Below are 20715 nucleotides of genomic sequence, written 5' to 3'. Positions count from 1 at the left end.
ATCGGTATGTTTACCTTCTGTGTATATAGCGGTCATTAGGTTATGGTTAAGAGTCTTTTTAGGACAAGGGGACAGAGGACAGTACGTATGGCCAAAAGTTGAGGCAAACCGAGAAAGCAAAGAAAAAACTATATTAAAGAGCATTTTATGGTGATGGGAGGAAGGACAAATGAGGGGCTCTGACTGTATGTGTGCTTTGTGGACAGCGGGGAAGGAGGCCCATGCCTGACCTCAGCTGCCGCTATGGAAATTATCCCACCAATTATCCAGGACGTATTCCCCTACAGCTCCAAACACTCAGCGGCCAGCCTTTATGACCTTAGGAAACTTTCTGTGTTGTTTTACTGTGGTGACCTCACTACAGTTAGCGTGTACTACGGCTCTGCTGGGAAGAGGGACTGCTACTTCTCACAACCTAAAAGCATGACCTCAGGGGAAAGAGACTTTAAAGACCTTTCCAACCTCTATACAGTAGTCAGCAAGCCCTGCAATAAGAACGTCTGCAGGATGCAAACGATGAGCAGAAAATGTGTTAAAAGTGAAACACTTGTGAGCATTGAAAGGAAAACAGGTAGTCTGTACGGGTGAGTAAGCCTTCGATTATGTACTAACATACAATCAATTCGCAGAAACCAAACTGTTTCTTCCTACTGTTTTTAATCACGTGTTTGTCCTGTGAAACTATTAAAGAGAAGCACAAAAAAAACGGTGAAGTTATCTAAACACACAATGTTGGGAGAAAAATGTGGGCGGTCAACCCCACAATAAGGTTGGACGTAAAGAGCTGTTGAGGAGAAATGAGGTAACAAGACATCACTGATGTGGCTTTACTTTGGCTTATTACAAACTTCTTTGGTCACGAAATAGATGAGATAGTCTCAAATGGGCGACTTAAATCCTGAAACTGATTTGCCAGTTGTTCCCAAAAGTGCCAAAAGCCAATGCTTTTAGTCAGGAAGCAGAAGCAGTAACAAAATTCACATGTGAAGGAAAGGGGTGAGGTTGATGGCATGCCTTTAAACTAATACAGTCACACAGAACATGCACAGGGCCATGACAACCAAGCAGTGGAACGGTTAATGGCTCTTAGGAAGCTTTAAGTCATGCTTCTCAGACTGTGGACCAATCACAGTAAAGCAAATGGGTCATCTAAGCCAATGAAATACCATAGCGCCAGAACCAAGGATCTATAACAGAATTCCAGTTTTGTTCACAGAAATGCTGAGAGGCATACTGGAATCAGGCACAGATGATGTTAGTTGCGATTAAAATGGTGACCACACTTACTTTAAATAGTTAATTCATCTGTTAATTTGGCTGTTTGCAAGTAAAACAAGTGCAATTCAAGCTTTGCTTTGCTAGGACTGTGAAGAAATTCTGTTAGTATTTCTCCACAAAAACATCCAGAATATCACCTGTTGACACTGTCATTCAAACAAAGTGTTTAAGACATTTTGCCCAACAGACCCTGTTGTAACACAATAGTTTCACATTCATTTTTCACAGGCAACAGAGCACGATTAATAGTCATCATCCATCCCAGTGAAACCATATGGGCTTATAGGACAGGATCCAGCAATTAAATTACTAACATCAGTCCTTCCATACCTACAGTAGAGGAAACGCTGTAGAAGGCCACTGGGTGGATTTGCTGTGGCAGAGAAATCGAAAACACTGAAATGTGCCAATGGGATCCAGACAAAATGTGACATAAACATCTAGACGTCTGTTTTTGACAATGCGCATGCAAAAGAATAACTGGCCAACAAAGCATGGAAGTGGAAACTTAAAAACAGCTCAAATTAACAAAGACTTCAGGTCCCACGCAAGAGCCCAAACAAGATAATACAATCAAAGATATACCACTTCCAATGTTCCCTCTAAGCTGCGCGCGTGCACAATTGCGCACTGCTGGCACGGTCTCTGCGCACAGAAAAACTGTGTTGCGCACAAAAAAACCCCAACCTGAATTAAAATTAAAATTAAAACTTTAATTCTGTTAAGCTCTGATTCTGTTTTGCAGTGTTAGTCAGTAAGTGACTGGCTGCTCCCGTATGGGATTAGAACGATGCCACTTTATCCCATAGTCCAGCCAATCACGCGATTCACATTCGTATATACGCAGCTAATCAACGTTGACAGGCTATGACAGCGTCCTTATGTGTCGACACCGGTGTTTTAGCTAGCAAAGTGGCATGGTTGATGTGGAGTGAAGCCACGTTAATGACAATGCGTACAACCATTGGAGATGTGAGCAGGACAGACGGAACAATTGACGGGAAAAGTGTGGACTTTATACCAGTTTTTAAATTGTGTTGATAGGCCACGTAAAACCAGAGTTATGATAAAATGATATGCAATGTTTGGTTTTCTTCCTGAATACTATCATTTATATTTACTGCGGGAAGAAACGGTAAAAACTGCATTTTATAAGGAAAATGCTCTAAAGCACTCTCCGTCTGTGGAACCAAAAAACCCACCCTTTCCTATTCGTCGAAAAAAGTACCATGTCGACCAATCAAAAAATGATATGGCAACATGGCATTTAGTTGTTTAGGAAGGGGGAAGTTTTAGGGGCGACGGCGGTGTTTTGAGATGTGAGAGATTTGCGACGTTTAGCGCAAATCTTGTGTAGGTAGTGTGTAGTGTAGTCAATAGTTTTGTTGTGTGTGTCAGAACAATGAGGCGACTGCTGAATGTTACAGGTGTTACAGCAGTGATACATCTCCTGTTGTCAGGCCTGCAGGTATCAGGCTGTTGTTCTCCTTAGTGGACAGAAATTCTTTTTTGGAGTAGCACAAATAATTTGTGTGGCATCAGATTTGATGCAGAACACCTGATTGTTCTGTAAATAGTTTGAAATGTTTGTTTAAAAAAACGCCTTGGCTGCATTTTTAGGTAAACAGCTGCAAAGAACTTTGCTGTTTGCATAATTCAGTTACTTTTTTGAAGAAGTAACTATATAATTAATTGCCCAACATTGGTCATTATTTACTGTATTTTGCAGACAGAGAGTTACAGGACTCTCTCCCAGACCACAGACTCATAATACAAGTCAGAGCTTTATTAAAAAAAAGAAAAAAAAGAAAAGAAAGTTGTGTTTTCAAAATTGGAGTTCAAGTTATTTTTGCTTCCAATAGTGTTAACATACTACACAGGCCATGAACAAGATTTTTTTAAATTTTCATTGTAAGTGGGCTAAAGCAGTTAATTAAAAGTAGTCTATCATAAATGTAAATGCTGTAATTTGATTATTTTAATAAACCATGTAACTTGGATGGATTCGATGCTGGCGTGACCACAGTGCACACGTCTGCTGTTGCTCACAGTGGTCCAAAGGACCGCTCAGGGAGTTTGTGTGTTCGCTCAGACACATCAAAAATTAGAGGGAACCATGACCACTTCTTATCAGCTCAATAGTTGGACTTTCCCCAAACAGTACTGCAATGAAACAGGGCAGTGATGCACTATTTACAAAGTGTTACACCCACCTTAGTATTCCAAGAAGACAGATCCCTTGTGACCACTGAGTAATGACGTCATTACATTAAGAACAACATCAGACATAATGTCATAATCCTTATTGCTCTAACTTTGGCAAACACGGTAGTAGCCACAATTTCTAGTAGCTTGATACAATTAAATATCATGTAAAAAAAAACTTGCACCTCATTCATTAGGTCTGTGAATCCAAACATTAGTGAGAACAAAAACAAAGCGCTACACAACTGCCAGTGGTGGCACCCAGAAAAGTATGTATGTAATATTTACAGCTAAAGCATAAAGCACAAATCATGTGATGTGATATCAAACACGTGGCGACAAACATCCCTAATATTGACTGAATGATATTCTGAGGAAGTTCATTCATTTCATCATTCATATGGGTTATCGCCATAGCAACACTAACCAACTGCTAACCAATTTCACTAGTTAGGATCACAGCAGTTTTCATGCAATCTGATTGGCTAGTAACTGCCCTGGAACAGTTGTGTAAATTCCATTTGATTGGCTGGGGCTTGTGTTTACATCTCGAAGCAAAAAGCATAATCTACAGTGATCCACAAGCGGAGCAGTGCTGCAGGTCACCCAGTTTCAAGTAAAGCATAAGCATCTGAGACTAGCTAAAATGTCAGGAATGGTTAAAGGTGATTGCACTTCTTTTGTTTTGTTTTTTTCAACTTTCTGTAATTCTGAGTATAAAAATATGATGTTAGTTAGCTGTGGCAACAATTCAAGCCCTGTTTGTTTAAACTTCTATTTGTCTGAAATAATTCCAAATTAGAAATGTACCCATGGAAATGTAAGCAAACACCAGTGGACCGTGTTTCTTTTTCTATTATTTCTAATCAAATTTAGAAAGGTTTTTGTAAGGAACATCAGAGATAATTATATTGGGAAGTCCAAGCTACAAATCTTAAAACCATGTGCATTCAGTTATGACACAGATGAGTGTGGGTGCAAACAGTTATATGTGTCCAGTATGGCCTGCATTTGTATAGCGCTTTTCTAGTCCCTAAGGACCCCAAAGCGCTTCACACTACATTCAGTCATTCACCCATTCACACACACATTGTAGCCACAGCTGCCCTGGGGCGCACTGACAGAGGCGAGGCTGCCGGACACTGGCGCCACCGGGCCCTCTGACCACCACCAGTAGGCAAACATGGGGTTAGTATCTTGCCCAAGGATATTTGGCATGCAGCCAGGAGGCAGCCTGGGATCGAACCACCGACCTTCTGATTAGTGGCTGACCTGCTCTGCCACCTGAGCTACAGCCAGTATGGGGTTATAAAGAAATTACTGTCACTTTAAATATAGGATACATAAAAAATAAAATGAAATGAAATAAATAAAGGCATTATGCACTGAAGCAGTCAGTGTAGTGACACTTGGAGCAAAAATGTAACACTTTAATCCCCAAAGACAGAATCCCACCCGCACCAGCACTGTTTGTTTTCCATTGCTATTCAATTTCAGTCAACATGGCAGAAGAGATGAGTAAAAAGTGAAAGGAAGGTAGAAAATAGCTTCAAAAATAAATCTCTTTTGGTGTATTATTATATTGGCATGACAGTTCAAGTCATATCAATGTCATAAGCAAGATCTAGTGCAGGAAATGGATAGGGATAAAACTCACAGTGATTTATTGTTTTTTACTCCTGTCCTCATCACTTACAATACTCAAATATTGTAAATCACTAATAACTTTTTTTACTCTATACACCCTTTTCTTTTTGCCAATGCACTGTTTACACACAGCACCAACTGATGCTGCTAAACCTATGGAGCTGATGGAGCTGATGGAGCTGCAGAGCTGGAGCGAGGGAAAGAGCTAAAAGGAGAAAATATAAACTGTCCATTCCTGCTACCAGGATATAGAACACAAGATTTTAGAACATTATGATGTACAGGCTTAGAGCACTGAGTTCAAGTTCAAGTTCGAGTTCAAATTTTATTCACCACATGCAGTGGCAGGTTGCCCTGCAGTGGAATGAACCCGCCCCCCGACCTTACACACACAACACAGACATCACATGGGGATACAAGTCAGAGAACGGTTGCATTACAGAAAAACCACTGAAATTTACACTACAATGGGAAAGTACGTTGTAGAATTCTGCTCTGTTATTGTTGTTACGGTTTGCATTCGACCATCAGCTGATGCAGAGGGACTGCGTGACATCACGCAGTCCACTGTAGCCTGCCTGCTAATCCAACATTTTAGTGCTTTTAAGGTTATGACTGGTGATTTTACAGAACATTACCACCTTTTGAACAGTATTCTAATTGTCTTGGCCTGCTGTATGGAAATTGTGCTAGACACAGACTGTCTGTGTCTATGCCTGTGTCACATCTACAACTTGGCGTTGAGGAGATATCGGCATTGAGGAAAACATCCTGTCGGTTTCCTGTATCAAAGAAGTTGACACCATCAGAGCTTAACAGCTAATGACTAGTTGCCTTCATATTACTTATGATAAGGTTGCTAAAGAACTGAATCTTGGCCCATCAGAGGCCGTAGGTTAAAAAAAAATATCTTGAACTCCTGGAATCCACATATCAACAAAAAACTGGGAGCAGGTGATATAATCATCTACATGCTGCAGACAGCATGTAGATGATTATATCTGTCTATTCCCATGTAGACAGTAGGCTGCATGGTGATGTGCACCTTCTTTGATTTCTTTAGTGTGTTTAAGGTAATTCAGCCACTGCTGTTGAAGGAGAAATGTTGGGAAAAACAAACTGGACCGGTCAGCTAATACAGGTGTACTTTATAGGAAGGGACAGAGCAGGATGTACTTCACAAGAAGACTGAGTTCATTTAAATCTGCAATAAATGCCTGCCGATGTTCTACCAGTCAGTAGCTGCCAGTGTTCTCTTCTACACAGTGGTTTGCTGGTGAGGCAGCATTAAGAATAGGGATGGACTGACTGGTTAAGAGAGCATGCTCTGTTGTTGGCATGGAGCTGGAGCCCCTTACATCAGTGGCAGAGAAAAGAACCCTCAATAAAATGCTTTCAATCATGGATAACAACAGGAACCCTCTGCACAAAGTATTCCTGAGGCAGAAGAGCATGTTTACCAACAGACTACTGTCATTGTCCTGGACCACTGACTGAGGAACTCTATTGTACCCTAGGCTATAAGGCCCTTCAATGCATCACAGAAAGCAGGAGAGACACTGAGTTTTAAGCATAACTCTCTGCAAACCACAATCAAGACTCTTGATACAGCCTTTATTAGCTCAATGCACATGCACATCTACATTTACTTTCTTCTCCTTAACCTAGTTTTTATTAACAGCTTATTTCAGTTTAGTCAATAGTAGTAACAACTCTTGCACTGTGAATGGATCTTGTTTTGTTTGCCCCTTTTTCTTTTGATTGCCTACTGTTTATTGTGTTTTATATTCTGTTTTTATCTGTCTGTCTGTCTGTCTGTCCAGAGTATGTGAGATTTGCTATGACTCTGTCTTATTGGATGATTTGTGCAGTGGTCTGGGAAAAATCATCTGCTTCTGTATATGACTAAGAGCAGTGAGATGGTTGATGTCCACTGAGGATAGCTGCATGGACTAAGTCTTTCTTGGGACAGGGTATGTTGATATGATGGAGGAATGCAAGTACCTGGGCATCCCCATCAACAATAGGCTGAATTGGAACACATGGAGTTGAGCAGGCTGTGTTTTGTGTTTTGGAGATCTGTTTTATCACTCTGTTGTGCAAGTGCAGTGACCTTTGTTGTGGTCTCCTGGGAGAGCAGCATAGCTGATAACGCCAACAGAATGAATACATTTATCAGGAACTCTGGGTCTCTGATTGGCTGCAAAGTGGACACATCTGAAGCCGTGGTGGAGAGGTCATTGAACAAACTGTTATCCATCTCGAGCTGTCATGAGCCGAGAAGCAGGGTACACACTGGACAGGTTGCTAATTTGTCGTAGACAGACATCCATTCGGGGAAAACTGGAGTACCTGGAAAGAACATGCAAACTCTAAAGGTGGCCAGATAGGGAATTCGAACCTCTGGTCTTCTGTAATACTACTACTACTACTACTAATAATAATAATAATAATAATAATAATAATATAGCTGTGGCAAAGCTGTTTCCCAAATTTATCAATCAAAGATTCATCACTATAGATTTATAAATGGCTTGTGCCTGAGTTCTGCTCAGCTGTCAAAGGCTTTTGGGTGGTGTAGCTGTTTTATGTAAGCTGTGTAAAACCAAATAATATAATGGTAATTTTTACTATAGTACATGGGTCTTTTTATTGCTCAAGGTGTATGATTTACATGTTAAATGTGCATTTTTGCTGTCTAAAAGTATAATCTACATCCAAATATCAATCAGACATGTTGCAGTTTGATCAAACTAAATTGAAAACACCCTAGGAAAATAAAGTAATAAAACACATAGGCATTTATGAGCTGCTTTAATAATGTATGCATAAAGAGTTCGTTCACAGCATTGGACTGTTGTCCATATAAAATTTTCTTTTTCCACAGTTCTATTGACAATAACCCACGGTAATGAGAAACTAAGTGATTCATTGCTTTACTGTTAGAGGTGCACTCTGTCTCTGTATTTCTTTTTAATGGCCTGTTTGATAGATGGCCCAATGCTGTATGAGTATTTCCCACAAAGAGGCAGAGGGTGGAGAAGAGGGTGATGAAGCAATGGGTAGTAAGAAGAGGAAGCAGATATGAAAATCATGAAAGTTATGGAAAGCTGGTGAAGAGATGTCCATTTATAAAGCCGTCCAGTAAGTTCCAGCATGGGGCCACATAGTGGCTGACCAGTGAAAGTGCCCCAATGAAGGGGGGTACAGTTCAGAGTCAGAAGGGTCAGTCCAGGAGGGGTACAAGTTCCCTCCAGAACTCTGATTCTTAGAAAAACACGAATAGACCTTTCATTTTTCTTCTTCTCCCAATGCTTCAGCCTTCACTGACTTAGCCAAGGAAATGATCAGTGACTGCTGTTTAAGTGAAAGCAGAGGCAATCCCCATCTTGTACACATATTCATTTGACTACACAGCACAGGGCTGGTCAATTAATCAAATTTTATTTTCCAACAAAAAGTTTGGCTCTAGTCAATACTGGAAACTCAACATGAAACGATCATTGTGCCACAATTCATGTCACAGAGATAATGTAGCAAAAAAAGCAGCAAGAGCAAAGCCTCATGGGGCTCTTCATATTAAAGTATAAGGTGTTAATTTTATAGTCTGATGTTGTCTTAGTACTTAACTTTTGTTCATGTGTGATTTGATTTCCAGTTTAGCTAGCAGCAGGCCATCATGACTGAGGCTACGGTTGCGTTTCAGGAACTCTGGCTACAGTTTTATATCTTAATGCTAAAGAAAGCTGCAGCAGCTGTGCAGGTTAAGGAACACAAGAACTACAAGCAAGAACTGAGAAATCCATTGGTGTACCTGGATCCTACTTTGAGAACCACTGAACTAGAGGAAGTGAATGCCATAACAAGGTTTCTTTTCGTGAACTTTCAATGGAAAGCATTTAGCATGCCCTAAAACTGCTGAGGATATTAAGGTTAATGTGAACTCATTATAGAACATTCATATTTGATAAGTTAGATAATTTTCCAGGTCTAAATCCTCATATTCCCCAAGTAAGCTTCCCTTCCACATTTTTCCACATTAGAATCAGTGTAAAAGAACATGAATGAAAGCTTGACAGGGAAATTCCATATCATTGTGTTTTCCATGCTGATTGCTGCTGCTGAAGCATTCCAGATGAATGCATGCTTGCCTAATTCCACATTAGTCTCTATTACCGAGGCAACAGATTATTTCTCCAAATTAAGCTACCACTTTTTCCCTCTTTCACACTCTTATAGTTCGATATGTGTGCTCTAAAACAAACAAACTTAAATAAATAAGCACATGCATCGGTTCATGCTTGGTTCTCTCTTTGAGAATCACTCCTTAAGCCATTCAAAGCATGGGGACTTTGAATAGCCAATAATGTATAGCTTTCAATGTATGACCTATAATGAAAGTCTCATATGACATGCATTTCACTGGGTGATTTAATGGTTTACAGTTCCTGTTAAAAGCATCCAGCATAACAGAAGGAATAAAATCTAAACATAAATCAGGTCATGGGGTTACCCTGTAAGGTAAGACCCCGCTTGGGGAATTGGGACTATGCACACTCATGCAAACACACACATACTTCAACTTAGACTAAGGATGGATATGCTGCAGAAAAGACACGTCTTGCCAGATATACTGCGGCCTTTACTGCTGTTGGCTTGTGTTCCACTTAACGCCCTTTACTTTTACACACACAACATATCACTCAGCTGCCTCTCACAATGCTAAGCTAGTGGGCCACTTAGCCAATCGATCACTGCGGAAGTCCCGAATGCCACCGGAGGAGGTGTAAGCAGTCAGATCAAACAGACTTTTGGATGACAATAGGGAAAAATCACACGTAACTTGTTCACTTTTAAAATCATGTGCTTACATTGTGTGTGCTGCATATTTAAACAGAAACACCTGTGCCTTATGCATACAGTGCACAACTAATAAGTTCATAAAACTATGGATTAGTATTCTTTGACATTTCCCAGAATATTTGGAATTAACAGTGAGTCTTTGAAGAGATTTGAAGAAATTATTTATTCTCATTAAGTCTGGTTAACAAATCATGTATCTGTCAGCCATTTGATTTGTTGAACTACTTTTGTAACGTATCAGCATCAGCTGTTTATTTTAATATTTGACTTTGATTGAATGTTGAATGCAGATCCAACAGAATACTCTCAAACTTTTTATATAAATCTGGAGCACAGACTCAAACTATACAAGGAAAACATCGGACAAATGCCAGCTTTCAGTAGTGTTACAGAAACATTTGGCTCAACACCAATACGTACCCTGCCCAACATAAAACCCTACAAGTCAGAACACTAGTCTATAAATATGCACATACGTATCAACACCACATTAACACTAAGCTATATCATGTGCTGTGCAGCACATTAGGTCTCTCTGCTGCCATACAGAAAACAGATGAAAGTGATCTATGTATGACGTAACCCGTTTAATTCACACAAACGTCAACAGTGATTCACATATGTGGACTGAGCAGACGCCACAACAGTAGTGAAAGTTTGAAAGCTTGGTGGCACATCCAGAGGGGCAGCAGCTGACTGAACCCCAGCAGACCTCTGAGTCATCCAGCTGAGCAAACAGATGAGGCAGGAGTTTCAATAACGCTGGGCTCTCAGCAAACACGTGGACTTTTGCAGTCCAAAATGCACACTCCTGACAAAGCATTGTGGGTACCACAATAACACTGAAGTCAGAACTCATCAACGCTGAATAGCGATGAAGTTTTCTACACAGCATCTAGAGGGAAAACTAAATCAAATTCTTTTAGACCATGTTGAGGAGACAAATGTGTTCCCGTGACCTCTCCAGTGCAGAGCGTTTGTAATTGTTTGTGCATTTAGACGTGATGGTATTCAAGAAAATTGCTTTGTTTTCCAAAGATTATGCCATTGTGCAAACCAGTTTCTCTTAGGAATAAATTCTAATTCTCCACAAATGCAAAAATGTCTGTCTCCTTATTAATGAAAGCTTACCCAGGCTGCAGAAAACAAACCTTAACACCACAGGGTTAGTCACACTTTAGGCACACATCAGGAAAAACACACAACTGGATAACTGTGGTCTTATTCAGACTAGTTTGCCTTTTCTGGCATAGGATTCTGTTAGACAGACATCTTCAGTTGGACCTTCTTTTTGTAGCTCCAAGGCATGGTGGATTAGTCATAATTTAAAACATCGCACCTTCCAGCTAAAATGTAACACATGGCTGAGCACATAACACACAAAATATGCTCACACACTGTGCAAGATCTGTGACATGGGCCTTATGTAACACTATGTGGTTATGAAAGTTCTGTCAATACAATGGCTCCTCTGAGCTTATGACCATTTCTGCTGTGCTCCAGAGGATCAACATGGCAGCTTAGAGACCAAGAGTGCTGTCAGTGATGGATTGTGCGTGTGTGTATGTTTGTAGGTGTACCACTAATATTAGAGTGGTGATTGGTTCTAGCCCATGGAACTATCTCAACCAAGAAGAATATTTTCCTTGTTTAATGAAAAATAAATCCTCAAGGCTGAATAGGAAACTAAATGACTTATTGAAGCAATCACCATCGGTCCTGGAAAATCTGTTTGGAGAATGTTTTAGTGTTTAATCGGTTGGAGGTTTGAATCGGACGAAAGGGCCTTTATGCATCAACCATCTTAGAGGTGAGGGTGATAAAGGGTAAAAACATTTCACAAAAGGTGGAGTTGTTGGACAGAATAAGATATTAAAAGAATATAACAAAATAAAGTATTGCCAGACTAGTATTAAAAATAAGTATTGCCAGACTAATAGCTCAAACCCCTCCTTAGTCTCAGGACTTCCACAGCTCTTGCCTGACAGAAGAAATGTGAGAAAAGACGTGCTCCCCTAAGATATCTCAGAATCTCCTTGGTAGCAAATAAGCCATAAAATGTAGCAGCAAAAATCTCCGGCATCTGCTTTTCAAAAGGGCCATAAGGGAGTCTTGACTTTCTCTTAGTTACATAAACAATGGAGCTCTAAAGTCTAAATGCCTTTAACAGCAAAGCTACTGCCTGGCCACTGCTTCCTCCTTCCCTCATTGCACAAACCTGTGCAAAAGGTCATACTGACCAAGTAAAACAGAATCCTACAATCGCAAAGAGCGAACATCCCAAACAGATGCATGCACTTCCCAGGGATACACATTGGTGCCATTATTTCAAGAAAGAAAAAAAAAAACAAGAAAGATGCGAGTTTTCTATATCACCTCATCAACCGCAAACAAGGTTGAAAGCCTAGAGGGAAGGAAAACAGCCCAGAAAACAAATTAACGTTTTCAGGAAACACTAAATAACATTAAATATCGAAGAAAGAGAGAAAAAGAGAGAGGGGAAGGACAATGTCACGCTCCCTTGAACATTCCCAGCTTGAGAACAGACACCACTAGCTCTTGTTAAATTTGTTTGCATCTTTCAAGCAACTCATTGTTTTTAACAAGGCCAAACACTTTCTCAAAAGCAAAAGAATCTGCTTTGTTTTTCATTGAAAGAAAATGGGATTATGAGCGTTTCCCTCTATGGGAGCCAGCAAGCATTTTATTAGAACTGACAGGACATGTCTCTGACTGTGTCTGGGTGGGAGAGTTTGCGTGTGTGCGTGTCTGTCTGTGTGTATGTTTGTGTGTGTGTTTACACAGCTGGAAGTAGATAGCAGAACCGCTTCACCTGGCGGTGGTTCCTGGAGTGTCTGCTGTGATCCCATTAAAAAGCAGACAGGCTCTGGAACCATCTCTTCAAAACAAGAGGACTTCACTTACCAAAATATCCCTGCATTAGAGCCCAAAAAGCAAGCCAAATCCCTACAAACCCCTAGTGAATTTACTTAGGGGGGTAAATGGTTCCCTCTCTAAACTTCTGATAGCTGATTGCTCTGGCAGGGTTCAGGTGGATCTGCTGAGTGGCCTCCAGCCCAGTTTCCCCTCCATTCAAGTTTCCACTCAGACCCAGACTTGTCTCCACACCTCTTTCTCATCTCTCTTGCTCCCACACCTACCCTCCCTCCTCACATCCTTCTCCTCAGGCTCAGTCCAAATGCCAAAAACTTTCATGCCAGATTTAGTGCAACTTCCATATCAATAGGTGCTTAAGCCTCTCTCTGTCTGTTCTGTTGTCTCTTCCTCTTTTCTCCGTTTCTCCTTCTCTACTTCCCATCATTACATTATACCATGGCTGCGCCTGATATTCTCTGCTAGATGTAACTTGTCTTTGAGAAGATATCACACTGCACACAGTTAAAGTGGAGACCAAACCAAAAACAACTTCTCATTTTGATTTATCCTATTCTGCAGATTCTGACTCATTACAAGACAGAGAGGTCCAGAAGTACCAGCTGCCTGCACCTCACCTCACCTGGCCTGCCTGTACACATGCCTGTTTTCTAGGAAGGCAGAAAGGCCTTATGAACTGCTCTAATACAAAGACATGGGAACTGACAAGCCTCCAGGGCTCACTCACTTTTCTAAACAAGACCCTTTCACTATACACGCTCGCTTAGGCAAGCATGCCTGCCCTGAGTCACACTATGTATGCATGCTTACAAACAGCCACATATCAAAACACACAAGCCATGAGTAGTAGATTAAACATCAATAATATTCTGGTTAATGTCTCGCTCTGTCTTGCAGAAAACAGGAATAAAGTTTATAGAGCATAACCATAATTAGCTTTGAGGGTGAAGTGGATAGGTGCGGTCAGTGAAGACGTCTGAGACACTGAAGCAAGCTGAAGTCCAGCAGGGCCTGCAATGTGGATCAAAGTGGCAGAAAGTGGGACAGTCTCTGTTTTATTAGACTGCTGCAGCACGCCCTGCTCTGTTTACAGGCCTGATTGAGCTGCACTAAAACCAGACCACTGACTGCTCACTTATCATTTGTGCACCACACAGACAAGAAAAGCTTATATCCATGCATAAATATACAGTGCTAGCTCTTGAAAGCAAAACATGTGTCATAGCTAACAAAGTGAAGCCCCCTTGCATGTATGTAAGTAAATAATAAATAAGAGCTTGAAATCACAGGTTTGAATGAAAACATTGTGTTAGTGGACAGGAGGAGATTGAAGAAATGATAACGACAGAGGTTGAATATAGATGTATAAGCCTATATCTGCTTTATTTCATTTACCTCTGTGGTCTTGAGTCTTCAGCAAAGATCAAAACTGCAACCTGGGGAACACAAAAAGAAAATATGTTATGCAGATGTAGACATCGACTACCAATAAAATACAGTAGGTCAACCTCGGGCCATTCACAGAACTCTGCAGTGAGTTCAGCAGCTATAAAGTGCAATTAACCTCATCCATTACTGATACACATGCACAATGAGCTGAGATTTACTGTGAAGAATACTGTGAATACTGGTCTACACACAAGATGGTGGTATCATTTTTTTCCTTTTAATAAGAGTGATAAAGCTTCAGTCCTCCTGGGCTCATTTTCCTGCCCAGATCAAACTATGTCATATCTCTTATCTCAAAAAGAGTTTCATGTGCATGCGGACAAAAGGTGCAAAGTGCATAGAAAGTACTTTGCAACAAAGGTTCATATGTTTTTTTCCAAGTGCAATATTAATGTGCAAATTATAGAGATTCAGAAGATGTCTGGCAATAAAAGCATCAGCGGGGTAAATCTCTTTTGCTCCTTTGAGCCAATCTACTTTACAGTCAGTAGCCGTAGACACGATGTAAACAAACAAGTAAATCAGCAGCATCGACAATTTCAGACACCTCAGAGCAAGTTTTGACTCCTCCAGTGCAAGAGAGTTATGGCCCGTTAGTAAAGTGATGCAGTCAAAAACAATTTTAGCTCTGATTTAGCGATTAATGGCTAACAAAATGTAGTGAACAGAAAAAAAAACCAATGCAAAATTAAAGTAATATTTGATGCGACTGCTTTGCATCATCACTAGTTTCCCTAAGTGCACTTGCACAGTATCGTTAGCAAGTAGGTCATTCCAACCATCCTGGAGAACTTGCTACAGTTCTCCTGTGAATTCAGGCTGTCTCAGTTACTGTTTACTCTTTAATGAATGATTGTGTAATATCGATGTCAGAGATGTCCCTCTGCTCCAGGACTCTTATCTTGGATGATCCTGGGTGTGTGCTACAGACCTAAATGGACTTGAGCTGATTTTTACTATTTGGAAAACAAGTGTCAGAAGTGTTATAACCTCACAGTTGTGTTTGACATTACCATGATTCTTAGTTATTAAATTGCCTAAAGAAGGCTGAATATATTTCCACCACTGCAATTTGGTTAATCCACTGCAATAGTAAATCTGTCTACAGGCAGACATTTGTATCCAAACACATTGCTGTTTGGTGCAGGCATGCCATGACAATCAAATTGGCTTTCCAGATCACAGCGGTACATGTGTTTACCTGCACTTACATATACCCTATAAAGTAAATTAGAGCCACAAAACCTGTGAAACCCTTTTATTCCAGATTTACTATGATTCTGAACTTTAAAGCAAGCTGTTAATGAACTTCTGTGCTTGATTTTTGCTTATTCCAGACAAATTTTATACTTTTTACAATTGCATTGGGATATGTGCCACAAACACCTGCACACATTCCACTGATTTACGGCGTCGGGAAATCTGTAGTTAATAGTCAGAGCAGTCAGATGTAGAGAGGCCAAAGAACGGGCACATGCTTAACTGTATGTTTTGAGAAACACACTTTCAATACACTGATCACACGTACATTGTACAGATGCAGCAGAACATGGATGCACACACGTGCCGGACAAACCCTTTGCAATCCTGTTTTGACAGGCAACAGGACTGAGTGTTGGAGATGAGGATGTGTGTGAAAGACTGGGCTTGCTCGCAGCCCGCTGTGGATGAAGCTTTGGAACGCACACATGGAACACGTAATTGAATGAGAAATGGTCTCTCGTTGGATCGAGACAGTTTTCTGGCACAGTAATAAAAGCATGAGGTCGGTACAGCCTTTTTGCTGCCTTCATTCTGTTTGCAGCACTTTTATTTGGTTAGCCCCCTTAAGTGCTCCGTCTCTTTCCTCCCGGTGCCAAAGCATGCACAATATCATGAACCTGTGTTGTTCAATACGTTGCAAAAAGTATAAATCAAATCTAATAAAGAATGGAAAAGACTTGTTTCCAGGAGTGAGTGAGACATCGTGATTGGCAGAATGGTTGGCTGTTGCGCTGCTGTTGCTACTCTCCCTCTCCAGTGTCACATTTCTCCTGCCAAAATGGACAAGTGTTGTGCTCCTGGTTTCAGAATTTTATCACAACCATACATCCACACACAAGCCAGTCTTCTCTGCTTGGCTTCTCAACCCACACCCTGACACCAGTGCTGCCATTCTCACTAACATAAACCACAGGTTGCGAAGAGGAATGAGTCAGTGTCACACTGATGAGAATCCCCATGATGTGCGCAGCAGTTGGATGCAAACAAAAATAAATGATAATGAGCATACCACACAAGCATGACACGGGCAAATTGATTTACAATCCATCGCCACAGAGAAATAAACCATATGTGTCAACAAGCTTTTAGCTCTACATGCAACTGGCTGCCACCATCAACAGCACATTTCTCATTTCACTGGCACTCTGGGAAGGTTTTAAAGATCTCTGAAAGGAACCAAAATAATGGCCTATATTATGGTAAAAATAAAGGACACCCTCTGTTAATTCTCATGTCTTCAGGATGTGATTAAAAAATACTGGGGGCAACCAGTGCTACCCCTCAGCCTCCTAGTAGATGCACCTATCATATAAATGTGAAAATCCTATGTAACTTCCTTCTTGAATTCTTCTCAGTCATAAAATTTTCATAAAACTTGACCTCTGACCTTTACCTTGAGGTTAAGGTCACTGAAATTCAAACTCTGAGTTTTTTAATTGATATAGTTATGGTATTAGTTTGAAAATCATAGGCGATATCTTTCTTGACTTATCAAGTTCACAAACTTGGGTATCCACGCCATCTGCCCACTCACCCCCACAGTGGGGTGACCAAAATGTCAAAATCAGCCTTTTATGGCTGAGGGGTAAGAATGATCTAGTCTTGAAATTATGTAAATTAAACCAAAGAGGATCATTGACAAATACATGACATATTACTGAGCACCATTATTTCTTTAACAAAAAGTAGTCCTATTAAAAACTAAGCACACCTCGGTCCCATTAGCTCGCAGAATCACCTTTAGATTCTTTTCTTTCAGCAATTCCGTTGCAGATTTGCTGCTGTGATCATTATCCTGTTTCATGACCCAGTTTCAGCCAAGCTTTCGCTGTCAGACAGATGGCCTTACATTGGACTCTAAAATATTTTGGAGTTCATGGTTGCTTGAATATATTCCACTTGTGAATAATCTTTCTCTCTGCATGATGATGGATATCAAATTGTTTGGAAATGACCTTAAAACCTTTCCCAAACAGATGAGGAGAAGACAACTGCTTTTTTATGTTCACTGACGATGTCTTTCCTCCTCGGCATTGAGTTAACAGGCACCTGAATTGCAAAAACATGTGCTTTTTATAGAGGTGGTCAAATGTGCTGATGATCAGTTAATCAAGTACGCTTGATTATCAGTTTATGTTCTTGATTCCTATGGAAACAGTAAGGATTGACTTTTTCACAGACTGCTTTTGCACTGTGGCTTATTTTTTGTGAAACAAATAATAATTTTCCAATACAATCATCATTTGTGTGGGACTGACATAACATGAAGGAGAAAACTTCCCTTTAACTTACATGGCATGTAAAGTATGATCATGAAATTCCCTAGACAGTTTCAGAGGCGTCATAATGTGAGAAGATTTAAAACACACACCATGTACTAACATTTCATTTCCGATAAACAGAAACAGCCTCGAAGGGATGAAAATGAGTGGTGAATCATGTGGCCACTGCCAGAAAGTGCATCATCCACATGCTTCTGGCTCCAATTCACACCCCACAGACTCCCATTAAAACTGCCGTGGGATTTTCTGACCAGCCAAGTCATCTGTGCTTCAGTTTTGGTGAGAGAAATTCTAGTATTTTATACTAATAACATAGTTCTACATAGTTAGCAAATGTATAGTATATGTTAACCAAAGTTGCCTTTCATGGCTGATAACTTGGCTGACAACTGTTGCCTTCCAACTGGTTTGGGCAGCTCTGCCTGGTAGTGGAGCCTTCCCAGGACCATGATGAGCCACAACTCTATGCCAGACTGTCTTCACTGAGTGTGGTAATCAGCTCAGTGTGTTTAACTATTTATGCTAATAAATATGCATAGTACTTCTTCTTTTCTGTCTTTGAAGCTTCTTCTAAACTGGAATCCTATCTGCCTCCTATGAAAGTCTTCCCCAGGATTCCAAGCTGTTCTACACTCTCTGTGAAGGAATATGAGGAAGTTTTTGTCTGCTGTAAAACCCTCCACCAGTCCGATCTCTCCGGGGAAGCCTGCTCAGTCAATTCCCCTCCTGCCATGCAACCTCACAATAGCTCTGGTTTCTACTGACCTCTATGCTCCCAACAAAATAGCTTCTTGAACTGAGCCCAGAAAAATTCTAGTTATTTCCCCAGCCATTGGTGCTTACTTTGAGACTACTGTGGATAGGTTGAAAGGTACACTGTCAGCTGTTGGATTGTGCTTTAGAGTCCAAAACCTTACTCACCAACTTTGGCTCACGACACTCCTACTTGCTTTTATACCTCCCATCTAAATATGGTCACCTCTGGCTCCAAAGACACCAACACTGTGGTGGCCAAAACACTAATGCTGAGGCCTCAAAACAGTCCAAGGTGCTTGTTTGTTTTTGATTCACTGAAGTTTTTGCCACTAAATGCTGAGCTGGTTTCCCTTCACTCTGCTCTACTTTTAAAACCCCAGCACAATCAGTATGTTTACATGAACGTAATGCAGTCTGGTCTTCAGTGATTCATAAGAAAAAGTGATTCCGCTTCTTAGTGGGAATAGAGTTGGCACAATGTCAGACTGAAGATGAAAATTGTGGGTGCATATGAGTCAATATCAGGGTAATCACATCACGCAGAAACATTGACTAAGAAGTGCAAAGACAAGTAATATTAATGTTATGTGTACATGGACTATAACATCGTAACTGAAACACACACATGGCATCTTTTTACATCTTGTCATTCAGTTCTCTGTCAAAAGTATGTAATATGCCAACAAAAGCTGCATTAATGTTATTTCAGTCAACATAGATTCACTATCTTGGTTAATGTTAATCTTTACCAGAACGATAATGGCAGAAAATGTTTCAAGTGGGGACTGGGGTTAACAAAAAACAAGAATCAAGGTTACATAAGGTTACATTTTCTGTGATGTCATTTTCCATTACAAACACTGAGAACCACAAACACCAAGGCGCATTTCTTCGATTTGGTTGTTGGTGTAGACCAATTTTGCAGTGCTGACATGAGACCCGAACTCACGAGTGTTGAGAAGCTAATAGTAGCTCTTGGTTTCTTGGCTGCGTGCTTCTTTGTAAATTCTAATTCTGGTATTTTCAGACCCTTTTGCAATCTTTCTACTCAATCACTGCCTTTCTTCTCTCATTTGTCTGTAGTTATTGCCAGGCTTTTTATAGATCAAATACTGCCTTGGATGGTCAATTGAATGTTTTCACACATCTAGTGGAGCCATGTGCTGTTTATATGGAAGGAGGTTTCCAGTCTATCTCAAATTCCAACTCTTCTGGCGTTGAATGAGTATACCACATTTCTGCATGTGGTGAAAATCTCAGTATCAAGAATCTTTTCAAATGTCTGTGCTCTCTATACGACTACAGAGCAGAAACACAAGAGTTGGTTGATGACTTTTCTAAACAATGAGAGAATTTCTGTCTCTAAGCTGCAGAATGGAGACAAATGCATTTTCACAAAAATTCATATCAACAAGTTAGCAGATCTCACATCATGTTCATTTTCTTATCAACTGTCTTTGCAGCCGCGAGTCACGTGACACGAGCCTTCTGCTACTTAGACATAGCTGCAAACAAAAGATTATTGATGTGTTTCCCAGCCTTAGACCACACATGTAGAGAATTAATATTTACAGGGAAGGAAATGATGGCGGTGTTTACCAGCTTTTATGGAGAGAAGCAAATGGTTCTTGCTTAGGATCCAAAGGTAATGAGTGGTAGCTATCTGTACTTCCAGGGCACAACTGTGACAGTTGGTTTTACTCACAGGTTTATATCAAGACAGTAAGGTGACAGATAGTGGATTTAAACTGAAAATGAAAAGCAGACCGTAGTTCACTGAGAAAGTTTTTTAATTAACTCCACATTTTTTTCTGGCACACCCAGATGCTCTTTGCTTTTAATGCTATCCATCTATTCTCTCATGTACACACAAAAGCACACAAACACTGAGTCTTTACACTCAAAGCCCAGAACAAGTGTCATCCTAGCAACAGTTTTAGGACTTTGTGTTACAAAAGTAACAACAAAAGCAGGAGTAATGCCATCAATGTTAACTCAATAAGCTAAGGTTTTACTTAAGGTATTACTGTGTGCGCATAGCCTGAAATATTACCAAGACTTTATAGCTCAGGGCATA

The 20715-nt window shown here is 40.4% G+C and overlaps 1 protein-coding gene across 1 annotated transcript in view; it reads right to left on the bottom strand.

Annotated features, from left to right (window-relative positions):
• LOC120729607 (zinc finger protein 469) overlaps positions 1–20715 on the bottom strand; it is a 200499-nt gene that overhangs the window by 138716 nt on the left and 41068 nt on the right. Inside the window, 1 exon segment of the mRNA XM_040025336.1 lies at positions 14284–14324. The gene's annotated coding sequence lies outside the window, so the exon portion shown is untranslated.

The sequence above is a fragment of the Simochromis diagramma genome, unplaced genomic scaffold, assembly GCF_900408965.1.
Source record: "Simochromis diagramma unplaced genomic scaffold, fSimDia1.1 OVJJ01000293.1, whole genome shotgun sequence".
Taxonomy (NCBI): Eukaryota; Metazoa; Chordata; class Actinopteri; order Cichliformes; family Cichlidae; genus Simochromis; species Simochromis diagramma.
This window is presented reverse-complemented; position numbering and strand designations above follow the sequence as displayed.